This window comes from Bubalus bubalis, chromosome 6 (assembly GCF_019923935.1).
Source record: "Bubalus bubalis isolate 160015118507 breed Murrah chromosome 6, NDDB_SH_1, whole genome shotgun sequence".
Lineage (NCBI taxonomy): Eukaryota > Metazoa > Chordata > Mammalia > Artiodactyla > Bovidae > Bubalus > Bubalus bubalis.
Window position 1 is genome coordinate 66,751,658 of NC_059162.1, and position 18,564 is coordinate 66,770,221.

The 18,564-nt window shown below is 36.0% G+C and overlaps 1 protein-coding gene across 5 annotated transcripts in view; it reads left to right on the top strand.

Moving 5' to 3' along the window:
* The window catches only part of ZZZ3 (zinc finger ZZ-type containing 3), a 120,600-nt gene that overhangs the window by 3,832 nt on the left and 98,204 nt on the right, over positions 1-18,564 (top strand). For 2 of the 5 annotated variants that reach the window (XM_044944832.1, XM_044944831.1), the window contains exon 1: positions 4,578-4,679. The exons of 1 other annotated variant lie outside the window; for it this stretch is intronic. The gene's annotated coding sequence lies outside the window, so the exon portion shown is untranslated. Of the gene's footprint in view, positions 1-4,561; positions 4,680-18,564 lie in introns of those variants that run through there. 2 more of the 5 variants (XM_025288420.2, XM_044944829.1) reach the window with 2 other exon arrangements.

Consider the following 18,564-nt stretch of genomic DNA (forward strand, 5'->3'; position numbering starts at 1 on the left):
CTAATTTCCATAGACCTGTAACTTTGTAAACTGTATTACCTATGTCACATATTAATTATATGAAGAATATACATTTAATTTCCTTTTTCTGAACCAGTGTCCAAGACAGTTTACAGGAAATTATTTGATCAGAAATATCAAGAAAGTATGTTGTAGGACTTTTTAAAAAAATCTGCCATTTCATATGAAAATTCAGTGTCAATTTCAGTACAAGTCTTTGGATTTTTTTTGTTTTGGTTTTTATTTTGGGGTTTTTTTTTGGCTGTGCTGTTCCCTTGGCAGTGAAAGAATGAAGTCCTAACCACTGGACCTCAAAGGAATTCCAGTCTTCTGATTTTTAAAGAATATGTGATATATACTGTAGTGCAAATTTCTGTAGTTAATACTCTGATAACCACTGTTCAGTTCAGTTCAGTTGCTCAGTTGTGTCTGACTCTTTGTGACCCCATGAATTGCAGCACGCCAGGCCTCCCTGTCCATCACCAACTCCCGGAGTTTACCCAAACTCATGTCCATTGAGTCGGTGATGCCATCCAGCCATCTCATCCTCTGTCCCCTTCTCCTCCTGCCCCCAATCTCTCCCAGCATCAGGGTCTTTTCCAGTGAGTCAACTCTTCACATGAAGTGCCAAGTATTGGAGTTTCAGCTTCATCATACATTAAAAAACACAGTATGAGTAAACATTTTCCAAGATGTTAATTTTGACTTCTAAAAACCAAACGTTATGGACTCGGCTATTTCGTTTGAACTTGTCTTTCTCACTTTTTTGCTTCTTTTTCTTTTCATCTGTTATTTCTCACGTAGGTAACTTTTCTCTAGTCAGAGACAAGTAAGCTGACTAACTTTCCCAGAGGATACTATCAAACTATTCAATTTTTAGTATTTTGGAACTCCAGAGTATGTATGTTACAGTCAGTAATTAAACATTTTTTGAGTGATAGTGATTTCTTCCATTTGAAACAGCAGAGCTCTGAGGCTTCAGAATAACTGTAACCAAGTATAATAAGCCTGTGAATTTTATTCAGGAACTACTTACTGGAATAAATAACAGTTTGCAACCCCAACAGAGTTGGTTATCTGATTTTTTTTAGCCCACAGATTGCAAGATTGGTCATTGGAGTTAGGCACACTGACAACTGAAATGTCGTCTTATTTCAAGGCTATTGAAGAAGCTGTATTAAGTATGTGGAACTTTAAAAGGTAGTGTCATTACATGGAGACATACAGTCCTATAATTATGAACTTCTGAGGGAATCACAGTGTTGTAGAGCAGGATAGCGCATGGTCTGTCATAGTGATGATGTTAATCAGAAATAAATTTTATTCTATGTACTGTGTTTTAGGAATTAAGAAATTGATATCTTTTAAGATTTTTATGAGTTGTTCAGTTGCTGAGTAGTGTCCAACACTTTTCGACCCCATGAAGCACTCCAGGCTTCCCTGTCTTTCACTATCTCCCTGAGTTTGCTCAAACTCCTGTCCATTGAGTCATTGGTGCCATTCCAACCATCTCATCCTCTGTCACTCACATCTCCTCTTGCCCTCAGTCTTGCCCAGCATTAGGGTCTTTTCCAGTGAGTCGGCTCTTCACATCAAGTGGCCAAGGTATTGTTGCTTCAGCTTCAGCATCAGTTCTGGAAGTGAATATTCAGGGTTGATTTCCTTTAGGATCGACTGGTTTGATTTCCTTGCTGTCCAAGGGACTCTAAAGAGTCATCTTCAGCACCACAGTTCAAAAGCATCAAATTTAAGAGTAAATGTTTTCAAAGCTTTGTTAATGAAAGTGTTTCAGTTTTCTAGCAAATTCACTTAACAGTGATAATAAGAAGATGGTGCTGCTGTGTATGGACTTTGTTTTATTTTATTGCTTTTATCTTATTTAATATTTCAAGGGGCTACTTCCCAAGTAAGTCTTTGCATTTAATATTTGATAATAGTAGTAATTAACCAATTGGCTGAAGACTAGCACATTTGTTGATGAAGGAATTTTCAGAGCAGATAATTAGAATTTGTAATTGACCTTTCTCTATGAATCAGGTGTATAGTTTTGAATCCTGATGGTAACACTGAGTCTCCATCCTTAGCACAGCTGAAGGTCCTGGGTTGAGAAGTGTTTATTTCTGTTGATTTTTCTCTGTGGCTTTGCCTGCCTTTTCAGCCTCTTTTAGGCTTCCCTGGTAGCTCAGTTGGTAAAGAATCTGCCTGTAGTGCAAGAGACCCGGGTTCGATCCCTGGGTTGGGGAAGATCCCCTGGAGAAGGAAGTGGCAAACCACTCCAGTCTTCTTGCCTAGAAAATCCCGTGGACAGAGGATCCTGACAGGCTACAGTCCATGGGATCGCAAGAGTCGGACACAACTTAAAAGTGACTCAGTCTCTTTTAATATATTAATTTAAACGTTATTCTCCCTTTGTTGATAATGATGGTATGTAGCACTTGATTTAGGAGAAGGCAATGGCAACCCACTCCAGTACTCTTGCCTGGAAAATCCCATGGACGGAGGAGCCTGGTATGCTGCAGTCCATGGGGTCGAGAAGAGTCGGCCATGACTGAGCGACTTCACTTTCATTTTTCACTTTCATGCATTGGAGAAGGAAATGGCAACCCACTCCAGGGTTCTTGCCTGGAGAATCCCAGGGACGGCGGAGCCTGGTGGGCTGCCGTCTATGGGGTCGCACAGAGTCGGACACGACTGAAGTGACTTAGCAGCAGCAGCAGCACTTGATTTAGGTATTAACTGTGTATCTGTGTATGTTTTAATGATTTAGTGGCTGGTTTGGGATGTTGAATATTGGGAATTAATATAACCATATTAAATTATTTATGTATTTGTTTCATTATATAAAAATACATGTTTTATATATTTACAGATAAAAATAAATTCATGTCCTGCTTTTAACCTAATTATAGATAACATTTTCCCATTCTCACAATAAGTCTTATAATCATTATTATAAATGGTTGTATGATGTTCCATGTGTAGATGTATTATTCTCCTTTTCTAATTTTTTCGCGTATATAAAAAGGAATGTGAAGAACATTTATATATAAGGTATTTCATGCATATAGTATCAGTATTATCTCCTAGTACATTACAGATTTAATTTTTAGGTAAATTTTAAAGGCTCTTGAAACACAGTGTCGGGATATTTGTTAAAAGGATCAATTTATATTCATGTTATCATGGCTGTTGCTCTATACCTCAGCATTAAATATTATTTAAAAATGTAATGGGGGTAAGTCATATTATACCACTTTTTTCCTTAAATTACTACTGAGGTGAAACATGCTTAACAGATACATTTCTTTTGTGAGTTTTTCAGGTAAACAGAATTTTAAAATTAATGTAACCAAATCATTAACCTAATTTTGTTTTACTTCTAATCTTATGAAAGTCTTCCTTCTCTGAAAATGTAATAAATAAATGATACTGATTTTAATACTATTTATTTTAGTTTTAGTAACTTCGATTTAAGTAAATTTACTTTCTCAACTGGCATTGGTGTGAAGAGAGAATGTAAATTTTTTCTGGAAATCGGTAATTGTTTAGTCTATTTACTAAATAGTTTTTCTTTGTTTTGCTATGTTTCATTTTTGCTTATTAGTATTGCTTTTTAAATGATTCTTACAACGTGTTTAATATCTTTTGCCCTGGCCTCTTTATTGTATTTGTTTTCTTAGTTTTTCAAAGCACTTTATAATTTGAGGATAATAAAAGCTCATTTTGTACAAAACAATGTTTTATAATTCTTTTTCTTGTCAACCAAAATTAGAAATATTCTTTTTCTATCAGAATTTAGTAGGATTAAATGAAGCAATTTCTTCTTTCTTGAAGAGATAAAATATGAAATTGCTTTGCTTCCTGGTGGCTCAGATGGTGAAGAATCTGCCTGCAGTGCGGGAGATCTGGGTTCAATCCTGGGTTGGGACAGTCCCCTAGAGGAGGGCATGGGAACTCACTCCAGTATTCTTGAGGGGAGAATCACCATGGACAGACAGAGGAGGTTGGCAGGCTCCAGTCCATCCAGTTGCAAACAGTTGGGCACAGACTGAGTGACTAAGCACTACTAGCACTAAGGGTACAAGCAGCTGCAAAGAGAAAAACTACTCTGATAGATTTTGTGGAATTAGAGAAGTAAACTTCTCCAGTCAACAATTAGGATGTGTACTTAAGGTATTTCCCTTATTAAATAGTAATACACAGCTTGATATCTTAGCCTTCTAGAATATTTAATTTAAAAAGTGCTCATTAGCCATTATGAGTTCCTTTCTTTTTCAGCTGTTAAGAATGGCATGACAATATGCATTTACTGAAGTTAAATAATAATCTAAGAAATTTCATGTGAGCATTAGGGCATCCATGCCAAGGAGAACTTTTAAAATATATTTGAAATTCTTATTGTTTACAGAGATGTTTGTTTTTTCCTTTATGGAATAATTAAGATAAGCAAATACTTTTCTTTTAAAAAGTGAGATTGTTATGCTTATTTATATTTTAAAGCTGTAATGTTCCAAAACTATTGTATTATTAAATATTGACTAGTATTTTCTTTTGCCTTTAGATTAAAGTGGTTACATAAATGCTAGGAAGAAAAACCAGGTTAACATTGTGAGTGTGAAAACATAAATATTTGAAAACAGTATGTTCTCTGCTTGCGGGTTACATAAGGAGAATTGCAGGTGAGGAACCCAATGTGATGAAATTTCCTTATAGTTTGGATTGGGATGAGATTTATAGGGATTGGAACATAATTTTATACCTTTTTATTTCTACCAGAATTCTGCTACCCTGCCTAATGGATGAGTTGGGTTTTCAGAGTGGCGCTGAAGTGGTCCAGGAATAGCAGTTGTTAAAAATTGTATTCTGGCACTCACTCACCTCTTTACTAGCAACTTTTTTTTTTTTAATTGGACAGAAGTTTAAGGAAAGTAGATCCTGCAGTTCATATACACTTTTCCATTAGAAGCAGATATATGTGTTTCATAGAGTGAAATTTAGCTTGGCTGTATTATAAAGGGAGGAACCAAGATTTTTTCCTCCTGAAAAAGGTGTGTATGTGTGTGTATCTTTGTGGGATATATCCACTGATAGCCCCTTAGGGGCTCTGTAATACTTCTCTGCATTAAATCTCTACTCCCCACTCCAAACCTATAATTCTTAATCTGAATGGTCTCTACTAAACTTTAATTTTTAATGTTTTTGTAGTAATATGTTTCGTTTCCGGAAGGAGAAATTTCCTTTTTTTCCCTCTCTGCTTTTAAAAAAATGTAAATATGATTATCATATTAATACACATAGAAAGTTCTTGTAAGTGTACAGTTTAGTGAATTTTCACAGTGTGAACATAGAACTGTGTAATCATTACTGAGAAATTATTATCAAAACCCCAGAAACTGTCTTGTGCTGTATTCTGGTTATTAATTCCCCAGGCTGGTAGGAAATCACTATTTTGATATCTGGTAACACAGAATAATTTTGTCTGGTTTTGAATTTTAACTCTCTTTGTAACCATTTTTATCCTGTTTTGATATGAGTAATCTGAGAAATCCTAGAACTTGATCTAGGTTATATTACCTGGACATCTCAACAGTTTTACTTAGACATTTTTCTCATGGCGTTCATAGTTTTCAGAAACTCTAGAAGGAGACATCAAAGAAATGCTTTCTTTGCTTTCTGATTGTATGTTAGACCCTGTTTGTGTTTAAATATTATTTGAGCAAGCAGGATACTTTTAATTTCTGTCATTGATGGCCTTCAAGGATACCTCAGCTGTTTTTTCTTCCCCCTCCTACTTAGAAGTTTTGTTTTGAAAACTTTGGTATAGCATTCCTGACCAGCTAATAGCTTTTTGGACTTTTATCCTATGACTTGGCAGCTTTCTTTTCATTCTTCAAATTCCTTTCAAGCAATGATTCTCATTCTGATTTTTATGACAGCTACCCTGTGGTATCTTGTTATTTCAAAGAATGTGAGTTCCCACCCTTTCCTTTCCCTCCCCTGTCATAAAAAGTCTCAATTTAAGTTTGTCGTTTTACTTTTAAAATATTTATTTCGTATTTATGAATGGTATAACATTGTGGTGTGCAGATTATAAATCAAGTTATAGGCTACTGAAAAAACTGAGTCAGTTATACCTTGTTAACATCCCCTTTCAGGCTGGCTTCAAGTGTAAGTGCAACTTTCTTAAATGGAATTCTCCTTTTGTACTTTATTTTCTACCCTTCCATTTCACTTTATTAATTTCAAAAGAAGGCATAGAAAGATTTATTACTGTGGTCCTGTACATGTTTTTCTTTCATGTAATTCCCATGGTTAGCGTGAAAGATACAGTTAATTTCCTTTGTAAATGAATTTTGCTTATTGTCATTCAGTAATTGTTAGGACCAGAATATCATAAATGGCCTGTAGCTGTGGAAATTAGATGTTTTTTTCAAGAATAATTTTAAGAGTAACATTGTATACCCTAGTACTCTTTGATTTGCTGAGCTTTTGTTAAAATTAAATGTTATGCAAAAACTTAATTTCTAAAAAAATTTCTTTTTGGCCTGGAGATTTAAATTTAAAATGTTGACTTTGGGCATCATGTTATAGGATAATATCTCATGAAGAGGGAAGGAGAAAGTAACTGACTTTTGTAAAGATTATAGAGTTACCACTAAATTTGAATAAATGCTTATTTCTAGTTTGGTCTAAGGCACGTTTATGGGTAGGTACTTTTCTTTCTGTAGTTAGCGAAATTTCATGAAGGAAATTTTGATTTGTTTGTAACTACTATAAAGCAGTGGCTCTCAAGCTTTAGCATACATCATAATCACCTGGAAGTTTTGTTTTTCTTCTTTAAAAGCAGTACATGGCTGGGTTCAACCCTAAGAGTGTCAGATTTAATAGATTAGGATATCACACTTTGAGAACCAATACTAGGGCATAGTAAGGGCACCTGCATTTAATTTTTTATATAAAATCAAAATTTTTGGACAAATTCTGTTTAATAAAACATTTATTAAATAAATATACTCTGATTGCAGCAAAAAAGAGAGTACTTGTGAAAGTATTTTGGCCGAACTATTACTATCGTTGTTACTGTTTAGTTGCTAAGTTGTGATCGGCTCTTGGGACCCATGGCTTGTAGCCTGCCAGGCTCCTCTGTCCATGGGATTTCCCAGGCAAGAATACTGGAATAGGTTGCATTCTCTTCTCGAGGCAATCTTCCCGACCCAGTAATTGAACCTTGTGTCTCCTGCTTGGCAGGCAGAGTCTTCACTGCTGAGCCACCAGGGAAGCTTTAACTATTATGAAAGTAATACTAACTTAAAATTATTGAACATTTGCCATGTGCTAGATACATGTAAGGAGAAGGCGATGGCACCCCACTCCAGTACTCTTGCCTGGAAAATCCCATGGACGGAGGAGCCTGGTAGGCTGCAGTCAGTGGGGTCGCTAAGAGTTGGACACGACTGAGCGACTTCACTTTGACTTTTCACTTTCATATACTGGAGAAGGAAATGGCAACGCACTCCAGTGTTCTTGCCTGGAGAATCCCAGGGACAGGGTATCCTGGTGGGCTGCCGTCTATGGGGTCACACAGAGTCGGACACGACTGAAGTGACTTAGCAGCAACAGCAGCAGATACATGTAAATATTGTATTCATTATCATTTATGCCTCACAACAACCTTGTAATGATGTTTACTGTTATCCTCATTCTACAACTGAGCGAACTGAAGCAGAGAGATTAAGTATATTGCTCAGTGTCACATAGGTATTGTTCTAGCTCCACTGTATATATTCTAATGAATTTTTTTGTATTACATTTTGCAGTGACATTTGAATTTTCTTCTAGGTCTTAAATTCAAGGACTGTTTTTGCTAAAGCTGTGTTTTATACACAAAAGCAGAATTGGATGTTGCTGTGATTTGAATACTTTGATTTTTAAAATAGAAATCACTTAAATTTATTCATCACGGTGTTATTTATCCAAACTCTTTGTTTCCCTATACATTTTGTTTTGTGTGCAGTTTTAGTAAGGCAGCTCTTGTGTGGTTAGTGTTTCCTTTAAAATTATGCACAGTGGTAAGTTCATATACTTAAGAATTTTATTGGTTTATTAAAGAGGATCACAAGTGTAGTTCAGTACTTAGAGTCCCCAAGGTGCTTGAAACTATACTTGGGGTTCATTTCAAGTAAGCATGCATATTTGCAGAATAATAAATCTAAATGATGATGTTAATTTCAAGGTACTAATATAAGAAAGGAACATTTTGGTTACTTTTTTATAACAGCTTATTTTAGGAGGATTTCTGAGTTATATTCTTTTTAAGAGTATAGTTCAGTGATTTTTTAGTAAATTTACACTGTTGTGCAACTATTTCCACAGTCCAGTTTTAGAACTTTTACATCAATCCAAAAAAATTTCTTTTTCCTTTTTTGTCAGTATCACTTTCAGCTTATTACTGATTTTTAAAACATCAGCGGGTGCATTTTAGAAGTCCTTTAATATGGCACTATACTACAGCTTAGTATTAGAAACCTATTTATAAACTTTAATACCTAAATTTTTTTTAAACTTCCTTTTACAAAATAGAAAAAAAATTAGCCTTCTAGCACTTAGTTTCTGTTTACTCAGATCAATTTACCTGATTGTCAGTATTTAAAGTGATGTGAATGGTAGTGTTTAGGCCTGGGAAGCATTCTTTCATTCACTTAATTGACTATTCACAATCTAATGTATGAAGAGGGAAAGAGGAGAAGAGAAAAAGAAGATAATTAAGAGAAACTATAGTTCTATAATGATATTGACAAATTTGTACCAAGTTCTGTATGGTGTTTGCTTGGTTTCTGGAAAACTACAGTGAGTGTTTCTGTTGTCTTGATCTGCATTACTCACAAGAATGACAGTTTTTTCTTTTTTTTTTAAAAAGCCCTTTTCTCTACGTGTTTTAAGAATTTTAAGAATTTTTGAGGATGAATGAGTAGCACATTACACTGAATAAGGTAGTTCAGCTACCTGACTTTTTATGTCTCTCTAACCCTGGGTTTTTATGATTGTGTATAATATTCTTTTACCACAAAAATGCCTGAAAATTGTGTTTGGCATAATGTGATGGGATTCTTTTAATTAAGTGGACTAATTAAGCAATGCATTAATAATAAAGATTATCAGAACTTTTGATAGATTATTCGCTGGCAGTTTAGTCTCCTGAAAGTTGTAGAGTATTGCTGGTATGAAATTGATTCTGACCAACAAGGAAAAACAGTGAGGTACATATGGAATTAGCTGTTACTGAACATTTGTTTTGGGCAAGTGAATATGTGTTATAGTCTCTTTGTGTTGTACCAAAAAGAACATGGGATTGGAATCAGATGGACCTAGATTTTAAAATCCTGGCTCTAGCACTTAGGAACTCTGTGACTTTATGCAAGTAGCTTGTATCTAAGCTCTTGTTTTCCTCAGTATAAATGATGTAGTACTTTAGATTTGCATATAAAGTATATAAGGCACTTGCTATAAGATAAAGTGAAAGTATTAGTCACTCAGTCGTGTCTTAACTCTTGCGACCCCATGGACTGTAGCCTGCCAGGCTCTTCTGTCCATGGAATTTTCCAGGTCAGAATTCTGGAGTGGATTGCCATTCCCTTCTTCAGGAGATCTTTCGGACCCAGGGATTGAATCCAGGTCTCCTGCATTGCAGGGAGATTTTTTACCATCTGAGCCACTAAACAACTTGATATAAAATAGGTGTTCAGTAAATGCTATTTGTTATTTATTGATGTCAAAGTAGAGGCTTAGAGAAGTTTGTTACATGGCTAGTAAGTGACAAATACCTGTTTGATTTCAAAGCCAATGCTTTTCCAAAATACACTATTCTTTGTCTCTTAGATAGAAATGGAAATCAAGGGAATCAAATATTAGTGTCTGTGTTACTTTGGATTTTAAATTATTAGTTAGGAATTCATAGAAAAGCAAGTTTCAAAAAGTTCAGAAAAAAGAGTGACCACTATTGATAGAAGGCACTTAAAATGAAACATTATTTTAAAAAATGAGACATGTTATTAAAGTTATACAAAATTTCCAGAGGTGAGAAAAGTGTAAGAGTCATTCAGAGAAAATATTGTGACTTCCACATTAAGTAATTTCTAATGAATTTCAAAAGAAAACATATCAAGAATTCCCATAATACTAATAGTATATAACTGATGGTTAATACAAAAATGTGTCAGGAAGAATGTGGGGAGACTCAAGATCTGAATGAGTTGAAGTTAACAAAAAATGTATAAGACAGCAAGAAGGACTTTAGCTAAATTTAGAGCAAGATCAGTAGGGAAGAAAGAGGTCCCATTGATTGAGGAGATAATATAAATAATGACAATTACTCAAATCCTATTTTACTTCTCTTACATCTAGGAGAATGACTTTCATACTGGAAAGGAGACAACCTTGTTTAAAGAGGAAGCTATTCCATGATTATTATGGGTTGAACAGATTTCAGTTCAGTTCAGTTCAGTCACTCAGTCGTGTCCGACACTTTGTGACCCCGTGGACTGCAGCACCCAGGCCTCCCTGCCCATCACCAGCTCCTGGAGTTTACTCAAACTCATGTCCATTGAATTGGTGATGCCATCTAACCAGCTCATCCTCTGTCGTCTCCTTCTCCCGCCTTCAGTCTTTCCCAGCATCAGGGTCTTTTCAAATGAGTCAGTTCTTCACATCAGGTGGCCAAAGTGTTGGAGTTTCAGCTTCAGCATCAGTTCTTCCAGTGAATATTCAGGACTGATTTCCTTTAAGATGGACTGGTTAGACCTTGCAGTCCAAGGAACTCTCAAGAGTCTTCTCCAACACCACAGTTCAAAAGCATCAATTCTTCGCTGCTCAGCTTTCTTTATAATCCAACTCTCACATCCATACATGACTACTGGAAAAACCATAGCCTTGACTAGACGAACCTTTGTTGGCAAAGTAATGTCTCTGCTTTTTAATATGCTCTCTAGGTTGGTCATAACTTTCCTTCCAAGGAGTAAGTGTCTTTTAATTTCATGGCCGCAATCATCATCTGCAGTGATTTTGGAGTCCCCAAAAATAAAGGCTGCCACTGTTTCCCCATTTGCTGTGAAGTGATGGGTCCATATGCCATGACCTTAGTTTTCTGAATGCTGAGTTTTAAGCTAACTTTTTCACTTTCCTCTTCCACTTTCATCAAGAGGCTCTTCAGTTCTTCTTTGCTTTCTGCTATAAGTGTGGTGTCATATACATATCTGAGGTTATTGATATTTCTCCCAGCAATCTTGATTCCAGCTTGTGCTTCATCCAGTCCAGCATTTCTCATGATGTACTCTGCATATAAGTTAAATAAGCAGGGTGACAGTATACAGCCTTGACGTACTCCTTCCCTGATTTGGAGCTAGTCTCTTGTTCCATGTTTGGTTCTAACTGTTGCTTCTTGACCTGCATACAGATTTCTCAGGAGGCAGGTTGGGTGGTCTGGTATTCCTATCTCTTTAACATTAAATCTCCCTTAAAACACCTTTTCAAGGTAAAATGACTTTTGTACTTTCTTTTTGGTTGCACTGCAGGGCTTGTGGGATCTTGAAACAGCAAGATCACTATTCCCTTAAGTGACTTGCGGGATCTTGAAACAACAAGTCACTATTCCCTTAAGTGACTTTGTAAACTTGAAAGTAAAATGGAAAACTACTAAAATTAAGTAGTTCTCTGAATAGGGATCGAACCCAGGTCTGAGGCAGCGAAAGTATCCTTTTTTTACTTTTCCTGTACTACACTTACATATTTACATGCCTTTGGTTCACATGTCACTTGGTCTAGAGATGTTTTCCCTGATGAAGGAGTTTCCAAGGGGCATCATTTACATAGACTTTGCTGTGAGTGATGCTTACAGATATGGCCCTCTTTACACCAAATAAAATAACACTTCCTTCTTTGACGTTCCCTGGTTTATTTTTCTTCACAGTGATTACCATACTTGATGTTTATTGTTTGCCTGTTTTTATTAAAATGTAAGATCCATGAAGGTTGAAATTATGTTTTGTTCATTGATTTAATTCTCAGCTTGAAACGGTGCCTAGCTTGTGGCTGGTCAGTGATAATTTGTTGAATGAATAAGTTTATATTGTAAAGTACGTGGGGGAACAGTGTTGAGCGCTGGGAAAATGCTCTTTGAATGTTAGCTGTTAATAATGATACTGCTGCTTAACTTAATTACATTCTTTGTATTTACACATATACTGGATTTCATTTTATTTTTTAGCACATTACATACCTTACAGAATAAATGTAAAATTTCAACAAGCAGGTTTTTCTTGGATACTTAAAACTCTGTTAATATTAATAAATGAAACTTGGTAAATATAGTGAGTCATAATTTCTCTTAAACATTCCAGTATTGCTTGTTAACCAAACCACATACTTTTATACTGTTAAAAGTCATAAGGCTGAAGTCAGTTACCTTTGTAAATTTTAAAGACTGTTAGATTCTAAAATGTTAAAGTTCTCTTAAGCATTATACAAACTTCAAGAAAAAAAATCATTTTAAACTTAACATGGAAATACTGATATCATGGGTTGATATACTTAATTTTGCATGCATGCTCAGTCGCTAAGTTGTGTCTAACTCTTCGCACCCCCCCGGACTGTAGCCTGCCAGGCTCCTCTGTCCATGGCATTTCCCAGGCAGTAGTACTGGAGTGGGTTGCTGTTTCCTTCTCCAGTGCATCTTCCTGACCCAGGGATCAAACTGGATCCTCCTGCATTGGCTGGCAGAGTTTTTAGCACTGAGTCACCAGGGAAGTCCATGTTTAATTTTAGTAGTATTCAATTTTAGTTCACTTTAAAGTTTAGAGAGTCACTCCAGGGAATAGTTTTGTTGTTTAAAGCAAGTTAAATTTCTGTGATACAGTTGATGAGCACAGACCAGTTACCATCTGTTGACTGGCTGGTTTTCAGCCTGACTTTAGTTGGCTTTGAAAGCTGAGTTTGTCCAGGTGGTTTTTCTCATTCCACATATGGACTCATTGAACCTTTAACAAAAGTTGTCCCTGTAATAGTGGATCTCCAAGAGGATGCCTTTTGGTTTCTTCTGAATTCAATTTAAGGCTTTTTGTAGCTACCTTTTAACTCCATTGTCTGATCAAGTTCTTTCTGTAAACCCCACCCAGATTGTTTTACCATTCATTGGGTTCCAAGAATTCATTTTTCTACCTGTCTGGCTAATGCCACAGGTTTTAGATCATTTAAATGATAAAAAGGAACTGAGAGAAATGTTGAGAGTGTTGGTTAATTTGTGGTGAATCAGAGTATGCCTGAAGGTTAGAAACAGACATGAAGTCTTAAAAAGAAAACAGCAATTTTGGAAATACTTTTTTAATTCTTGGAGGTGAGATAGAGAAATGGGCTAGTTCATCAGCATTAAGAACATTGCACTAATAGGTAAATAAGCTTTCTTAAACACTTTTAGAAAGGGATTTATGTCAAACTTAGAGATGTATCTAAAAAGGTATTTTTTTTGTCCTTGTCTATTTTAATATTTTTATTAATACTTTGTATAAATACACAGTTGTACTTATTTTCTGAACAACTCAGCTGCAAGGATAGATGACTAAAAGTAGCTTTCAAAATTTTGCGTAAAATCACAGACAGGAACCTGTAGTGTGAGTTGCTTAAAAGTGAAGAAGTTTTGGAAGAGTATGGAATTCAATTGAAAAAGCTCTGTGAATGAGTAGAATTTTATTTAATTCACCAATTTTAAGGCACTGTACTGGAGAATAAAACATGAATTGCACTGTTCCCTCAAACAGACTGTAATCAAAGAATATAGATGTATCAAACTGTACATTGTAAATTCTATAATAGAAGATTTAAGCGTTATGGGAACAGAAGAAAGAGTGGTTAATTCTGGTGGATCATTGAATTGGGCTTGGAGGAAGAAGAGTTTTATAGAAATTGAAGATGAGAAAACATCATTGTGGTGTTTTATATTCTTTTAATTAGGGGACTGGAAGATCAGTCAGGGTTCTATTTATTAAGACATATTTTGTGAAATATATGTCTTAATAAATATGTCATATACATGAAATATATGTCTTAATAAATATATGTCTTATAAATATATAAATATATGCCATGAAATTAAAAGACGCTTACTCCTTGGAAGGAAAGTTATGTCCAACCTAGATAGCATATTCAAAAGCAGAGACATTACTTTGCCAACAAAGGTCCGGCTAGTCAAGGCTATGGGTTTTCCTGTGGTCATTTATGGATGTGAGAGTTGGACTGTGAAGAAGGCTGAGCGCCAAAGAATCGATGCTTTTGAACTGTGGTGTTTGAGAAGACTCTTGAGAGTCCCTTGGACTGCAGGGAGATCCAACCAGTCCATTCTGAAGGAGATCAGCCCTGGGATTTCTTTGGAAGGAATGATGCTAAAGCTGAAACTCCAGTACTTTGGCCACCTCATGCAAAGAGTTGACTCATTGGAAAAGACTCTGATGCTGGGAGGGATTGGGGGCAGGAGGAGAAGGGGATGACAGAGGATGAGATGGCTGGATGGCATCCCTGACTCGATGGACGTGAATTTGAGTGAACTCTGGGAGTTGGTGATGGACAGGGAGGCCTGGCGTGCTGCGATTCATGGGGTCGCAAAGAGTCAGACATGACTGAGCGACTGAACTGAACTGAACTGATATTTTGTGAACAGATTAAATAATACTTTGGGATGGGAGACTGATTAAACTATTACAGTTGTTTAAATGGAAGTGGTGATGGCCTGACTTGGAGCAATAACAGTAGGACAGAAAGAGAAGAAAGTTTTTTTCAAGACATTTCAGAAGCAGAATAAATAGGGTTTATTGATTGTATACTGGTGGGAAAGGGAAAGTGTTAAGATGTTAAGTTAGTTTGGGTGATATATGTCCTGTAGATGGTTGACATAGGGAGGAGATAAGTTTTTTGGTGATAGGAAGAAAATGACTAGGGATTTCTACTTATTTAATACAAACTACTTTTGGGACATCTAGATTGGGAACTCACAATATGCCAATCTGAAGTTTTGGGTGGTGGTTGGGGCTAGAAATACAATAGATCAAAATCATCTGAAAGAGTTTGATTTTACCTGTAGAGGATTAGAAAGGGACACATACATTTTGTAGGGAGCAGAGAGGAGTGACGATGCATAAGAAAGTGGAGGGGAAAGTCTTGGAAAATGTGTCTCAGAGGTACGAGGAAAACTAGAAGGAAGGAGGAGGAGAAATGGAAGGAGGAAGAGAAATGATGGCTTGATTTAAAAGCTTCAAGGAGATTTAAACAGTGTGGCCACTGAGAATAGAAACCTTTGCAATTGGGGGAAGAACTAGCCTGATTTGATAGAGAATTTTAGTAGTTTGGTCTTGCCATAATCTGAGAGATCCAACAGTGTGAGTTGTTTAAAAAAGAGAAAAACAAATGAGGTACCAAGCTGCATTAATAGGATTCTCTCCATAATAAGGGATATAAAATGTATTCTATGTTGGTTAGAATGTATTTGCACTTTTGGCCTTGTTTCTAGAAGCTGCATTTTAAGTGAAAAATTGAGTGTGTTTAGAAGGAGGGTAACCAGATGATGATAAGTATCTAAGGACCTTTGAAGAAATTCATAGTGCTTAATGTGGAAAAGGGGTGACTTGGAAGGAAGGAGTGTAGAATGGGAGGGGACAGCTGTTTTCAGGTAATGGAAGCCTGTAATGAATAGTTTCATAGAGTGAAACTAGACCCAGGTATACTACCAGACTTTTCCCCTTAACTGGGATATTATCTTATATATTACATTTACAGTAATCAAAATCAGGAAATTTCACATTAGTTTATAGTCGATAATCAGATTTTGTTGATTATCCTAATAACTACTTTCATAGTTTTAAAATCAAGGATCATGCATTATATGGATTTCCCTGGAGGCTCACACGGTAAAGCGTCTGTCTACAATGTGGGAGACCTGGGTTCGATCCCTGGGTCAGGAAGATTCCCTGGACAAGGAAACAGCAACCCACTCCAGTACTCTTGCCTAGAAAATCCCATGGACAGAGGAGCTTGGTACAGGCTACTGTCCATGGGGTTGCAAAGAGTCGGGCACGACTGAGCGACTTCACTTCACGCATTATATTTAATTACTCTTTTTCTAGACTCCTTTAATCTGAAGATGGTTCCTTGAATTTCTTGACCTTGATACTTTGGAAGAGTTTGGGCCAGGTATTTTGTTGAATGTACCTCAATGTGTGTTTCTGATGTTTCACTTTGTTTAGGTTCAGGGTGTATACACTGATAACCTTCAGTTCCAGTCTTTGCAATGTGTATTCCAGTTTTCTACCATGACATATTTGTAACTTTTCTCTAATAAAAGTAATTTAAAGTTAAAAGTTTTTTTTTTTTTTTTTTTTTTTTTTTGTGGTGTCATGTTTAAAAATACCCTGTTAACAATTTAAACTGCTCAAAAATGGAGAAAGAGGGACTTCCTTGGTGGTCCAGTGGTTAAGACTCCACACTCCCAGTGAAGGGGCATGAGTGCTCTCCCTTAGTTCCTCTTCAGGATCCCACCACATGCTGCATGGCACAGCTGGAAAAAAAAAAAAAAAAATTGGAGAAGGGAATATCTTATGAGTTTAGAAAGTCCCCTGATGTGGATAAAGGAAACTTGACAACATTCCACAATGATCTCATTGTATTCATATGATAATTATTAAGACTGGTAAGCTTTCCCCTTTTGTACAAGAGAAAAGTAGCCAATCTCTCCTCAGAGCATTGTAGTTTTGTTACCAAGTATTTAACTATAAAGTCCATATTCGTTTTCCTCTTAAGTGTTAGAAAAGCTGTTAGAGTGTGACTTCAGGGCTAAATAACATCTGAGGATATTTTCAGTCCTTAGGTTGGAACTGTGATTTTTTTTGTGTGTGTGCCATTGTTAATTGCATACTTTTCTGGGTGATTTTTATGAAAGAGATATAGAGAAATTTTTTTTTCTGAAGTTAAAACAATGCTCAATTATTGATGACAAATGGGTAGCAAAATGAGCTTAGAGTATGTAAGGAATTTGACTTATTGAATCTTCCCAGAAACATTTTTTATAAATAAAAAACAAGTTTTGTTTTCATTGTGTGTTTACAAATATGATTCCTATTAGAACAGTTATTGTTAAGCATAAATTGGAAGAAATGGATATTAGCCCAGAATGATTGAAAACTTGGATTGATCATAATTATAGAATAAAGAAGCACAGTAGTTGGGCTATAAAATGATGGTATAGAAGTAATTATGGCCTAACCACTTATGAGACATACCCTTCACATGCTAGAAAATGAAATGTGCTTCCTTTTTATTATTGGTCCTTATTGATATACCTCTACTATAAATTTATTTTTCTAGCTTCTTGTTAACAATACTGTTAATTTCAGATGTAGTATAAGGTTTTGCAAAACCTTTTTGTTGAAGTATAACATATATATGAAAAACACATCCTCACTGAATGTAAAGCACAGTGAACTTCCAGAAATTGAACCAGCAACTAGATCAAGAAAGAGAACATTAGCAGTACCTCCTTTCAGTCACTTTCTACTTCCCCACCCCAAGGGTAACCTTTTTCTTGACATCACCTAATAGTATAATTGCCCAGTGGCTCATTGGTAAAGAATCTGTCTGCAATGCAGAAGATGTAGAACATGAGTTTGATCCCTGGATAAGGAAGATTCCCTGGAGGAGGAAATGGCAATCCACTTCAGTATTCTTGCCTGGAAAATTCCATGGATGGTGGAGCCTGGCAGGTTACAGTCCATGGGGTCGCAAATGAGTTGGACATGACTGGGTGACTACACAGCAACAAATAGTATACATTAGTTCCTTTGATTTGAACTTTATGTAAGTGATGTCATGTACCGTTAATTTTTGAAATAGTTTGAACCTGAATATTTTTACTCTTTTTGTTATGAAATTAAAGAATCATAAAAGTTTTATTTTTTAACTTCTGGGAAAAGATTCTCTTTTGTGTTTGTGTAATTAGTTGGCGTCTACGCTGACTTTTCCATCAATTTATGGAAATCTTCATAGCTCTGTGTGGTGAAGAGTATGCTAACATTTCTGGAAAAATGAACAAAAATTACATTATTTCTTCTGGATAAAAATTAAACTTAATGAAAATTAAAAAATCATTGAAAATGATTTAGTTACATTGTTGTTGTTAAGTTGCTCAGTTGTGCCCTACTTTGTGACCGCATGGACTGCAGCACACTAGGCTTCCCTGTCCTTCACCATCGCCCAGAGTTTGCTCAAACTCATGTCCATTGAGTCAGTGATACCATCCAACCATCTTATTGTCTGTCGTCCCCTTCTCCTCCTGCCTTCAATCTTTCCCAGCATCAGGGTCTTTTCCAGTGAGTTGGCTCTTCTTATCAGGTGGCCAAAGTATTGGAGCTTCAGCATCAGTTCTTCCAATGAATATTCAGGGTTGATTTCCTTTTGGATTGACTGGTTTAATATCCTTGCAGTCCAGGGCCTCTCACGAGTCTTCTCCAGCACCACAGTGCAAAGGCATCACTT